Genomic DNA, 4,419 nt, shown 5'->3' on the forward strand with positions numbered 1-4,419 from the left:
CCAACATCAGCTTGCAGGGACATGTAGCTTTCCTTCACATAGAGAGCTACACCCCCACTCCTTTTGTCAACATGATCCCTCCTGTACAGGGTATAGCCCTGTATACCCATGGTCCAGTCATGGGTGGAGTCCCACCAGGTCTCCGTTATCCCAATGACGTCCTGCTTGTTGCCCAGGCTCCTGGCATTAGTGTACAGGCAGGCAAGTGTGCCCTTGGGGGCTCTTGCCTTGCCCACAGATTGTGCCACGGCTTAGGGTATAAAACTCTTCCACAAAATACCTCACAGGCCCCTCGAAGCCTTTGGGAATTCACCAAGTCTATAGCACTAGCTGGCCCTGTTAGCCAAGTGCCTCCAGCCCAGCACGTATGTAAAGGCATTATGATGAGTCCTCAAGGGCCATTCTATCCAAGCCCCATTTACACTGGCAGTGACCTTGCCCTGAACAAGCAAGAGGGAAGGAAAGCTTCCTGAGCTCCTCCAGCCCCCCAGCTCCTGCATTCCCATGCCTGTAGAATACAGCAGCATCTTCTGTTAGTGGCAGGACAATGGATATAAGGCCAAATACCCTGCTAGCAGGACTCCATAGCACTTCTCCAGAGAAGTGCTCCCTGCATCTGCTTCCTTCTTTCCAAGCAGAGAGTCACATGCTACACAGAACTGGTGGTATGCAGGGATGCTGGGACCATGGGAAAAGCTTGCCAAGAGACAGAGCATAGAATCCAGGGAGACTAGACCACCTCTGTCCTTTGAGAGTCATGGCCCAACCCCCAGCTCAAGGTGCTGTGGGTACAGCCACACCAAGGCATCCTCTCAGACATCTCTCTCAAAACTTACTCTTCAAAGAGCAGCTGTCTCCCCAAAACCGCCTGGAGACAAATGGGTTGTGATGTGTGCCTTGAGGCCATCTTTGGCTGGGAGGGTGGGAAGGGGAGTTCCCACGCAGAGGCAGTGCAGAGAAAATGCTCTGCTAGTTGCTCCTTTCCCCTGCTGTTAAGGGACCCCTGTCATCATGCTCATTTCCCTGCTCACAGCAAGGGCAGAGCCTCCACGGGCTTGTCCCTAGGTTGCACAGCTTCCACTCCTCTCCAGGAGACATACATGTCCCCAACCTGTCCCCCCACCCCTTGTGCACACACAGGTGATTCAAGAGGTCCCCAGTGCATGAAGGGAAGTGACACTGCTGTGGACCAGGTGCCACCCACCTAGTCCCTGCCTCCAGGTTTGGTTTCACACCCTTAGCTGGTTGGACCCCTGGGACAGCCACTTCTACAAACCCCGGCTCTACCTTCTCCCTCCAGTAGAGGGAAGGGGCTGTGGCTGGGTTGTTCCAGACCTCAGACCAACTCCTCCTGGTCTTACCCTATAAACACCATCCTGCAGGAAGGAGGCTGGGTCAAGCCTGGGGGACAAGAACTGCTGAGGATAAATTGAGTAAATAATTAAGCTCTGTTATGGAACATGATCAAATGACAGGAAAAGTGAGCACTCAAAGCACAGGTTGCCTGTAGGAGATAAGCTAAGCAAGCCTAAGGCCTTCACTTGGGGCTGGATGCGAATAGTATGAAGCAGTGAGTGCATGCAGGCAGGAACACCATGGTGACATAGGGAAAGCTGCAGACAGCTCAACACTCTTGTTCCGGGACAGATCCAAAGAGGTGTAGTGGCACAGTAACATCCACCTCTGATTCCTGCTGCCCACAAACTTTAAAACCAACTACCTGGGAGGGGGCAGCAACATTTCTAGTCGGGCAGTGCTGAGGGAGTCAGTTGACTTCATGGCTCATTCTTATCTGCCTGATCCTTTCCAAACCCTTCATTCCACAGGTGTTAACCCCCCTCTATCCTTTTTAATGGTCTTGATGTTCCACCAATCAAGCTAACCTTTCTTCTGCCATTCCGCTGTCTCTTAGCTGCTCCTGGTAGTGAATGTCTCATTTTACAGCCCTGCAGCTTGTGTTTAACTAATTCCAACAAATTTGTATTTGCTTTTGCTTCAAGTTCAAACTGAGGAGTACAGCCTTAGGTCCATAGCAAATTAGTAAATCTTGTCATTCATTTTTAACTGGAGAAAAATTTGTGTTTTCTATGTGATGGTGCACTGCACCATCTGCACTCCTGTTTTCAAAATTCTCAATCCATCCATGCTCTTGTCACAAGAACTAGGAAGAGAGAACATGCAGAAGCGAGTGCTTTTGAGAACACTATTGCCAGGAGACAGAAGCCTTGAATCCTGAGACAAGAAACCACTCCTGCCATGCACACAGAAGCAGGACTCTGTGTGCACAACTTGCAAACAAGTAGGATCACCTCAAAGGAACACTCAGTGCTATCATTGACTTCTAGTGCCAACAGCCAACTGGCCTGTGGACACTTCCCCATAGATTTCATAGACATTAGGGCTGGAAGGGACCTCGGTAGATCATCGAGTCCAGCCCGCTTCCCAAAGGGCAGGAAGTCAGCTGGGGTCATAGGATCCCAGCAAGATAAGCATCCAAGTTACTCTTGAAGGTGTTCAATGTAGGTGCTGGAACCACCTCCAGTGGCAGGCTGTTCCAGACCTTGGGGGCTCAGACAGTAAAGAGATTCTTCCTTATGTCCAGCCTGAAACGGTCTTGCACTAGTTTATGACCATTCCACTTTGTCATCCCTTGGGGCGCTCTGATGAACAAATGTTCCCCCAGATACTGATGGTCACCCCTGATAAACTTATAGGTGGCCATCAGGTCACCCCGAGCCTGCGATTTTCCAGGTTAAAGAGCCCCATGGCTCTCAGCCTGTCATTGTAAGGTCTGTTTTCCTGACCTCTGATCAAGCATGTGACTCTTCTCTGGACTCTCTCAAGCTTCTCCACATCCTTTTTTGAATTGTGGGGCCCAAAACTGGACACAGTACTCCAGCTGTGGCCTCACCAAAGCTGAGTACAACAGGAGAATGACGTCCTGGGATTTGCTTGAGAAGCATCTATGGATGCAAGCCAGCGTTTTGGTTGCTTTACTAGCTGCAGCATCACATTGAAGGCTCATGTTCATCTTGTGGTCAATAATGACTCATGATCCCCAGGGGGAATGGCTGTCAAGCCCTCACCTTCTTTCTGATCCTCCTGAAGCTTGCTATCCCCCCCACCCAGCTCTGGAGCTGCTCCCTCACCCCTGAAAAATGTATGGGTGAAACTGTGCCAGCAGCTGGCATGGATGGGACAATGCCAGAAGAGCTGGGCCTGGTGCTATCTGCTGGCTGTTCAGTGCTGGCTGTGGCATCCACGCTGATGCTTTGCATGTCCTGTCTTGTCTGCTCAGCTGAGCCCCACGGCATGATCTGCAGAGTGCCGCCTAGCCCTGAGTCTTCACCTGTGCTGCTTCCTTGCGGGAAAGGGTTGTAACTTGGCTGGAAGTTAATGAATCAGTTGTTGGCAGCGCATCCTGTAACTGGCACTGCAGAAGCCATGTGTGAGGGAGGCATGTAGTGAACTTCCCTGAGGAGAGGGAGCAGGACGCCCAGCTGTCAGAAAGGAGCAGCTCAGGTAGTTTGCAGACAGTCTTGGGCATCCTCAGACACCCCTCAGCCTACTAGCCCAAGCTACTCTGACCCTTCTCTGCCATGTCCGATGCACTGGGGTACTCCCTTGAGCCTACATGAAGCTAACTTCATCACAACCTGCTGCCAAGCACAATGTGCCTCTAACCTGACCAGCTGCTGCCTCAGCTGAACCCCAGCTCCATCACTCACAACAGGCTACTCGAAGGCCTCCCCCACCTGCTGCATTGCCATTAGCATCATGTAGCAAGAGTTCACTGCCAGGGAGGAGGAAATGGCTGGGTAAATTCTGGGGCAACCCAGGAGAGAAACCCTGAGCAGCCAAGCTGCCTTAAAAGCTAGTAACTAAGGTACAGTAGGCTAATGACCAGTACTATACACCCTATGTGCTTCTGATGGCAAGGATTGGGCTAGGTGACTCTGGAGGTCTCTTTCTGCACACAGTTCTATGTTGCTAGCAGGCCTCAAGGAGAGCCCCCAGCAGGGAATCATAGAAAGTAGGGCTAGAAGGGACCCCAGGAGGGCATCTAGTCCATCCCCCTGCTCAAGGCAGAATTGTCTCTAACTCAAGCATTGCAGCCAAGCGTCCATCTAAGCAGCTCCTGAAAACTTTGTGAACACCCCTCATACACAACTACCAGGCACAGTGCCCAAAATTTCAAGTGTATTGTAACTTGCCACAGAAAAACCAGGTGGAAGAGGGCACTGTCAAAGTCCTGCCACTGCAAGGATGGAGATAGTTTCATAGTTTGTAGGGTCGGAAGGGACCTGAGCAGATCGTCAAGTCTGACCCCTGCCATGGCAGGAAAGAGTACTGGGGTCAAACAACCCCAGCAAGGTGTACATCTAGCCTCCTCTTAAAGACCCCCAGGGTAGGAGCCAG

Source organism: Crocodylus porosus, unplaced genomic scaffold (genome assembly GCF_001723895.1).
Source record: "Crocodylus porosus isolate Cpor-Errol unplaced genomic scaffold, CroPor_comp1, whole genome shotgun sequence".
Classification (NCBI taxonomy): Eukaryota; Metazoa; Chordata; order Crocodylia; family Crocodylidae; genus Crocodylus; species Crocodylus porosus.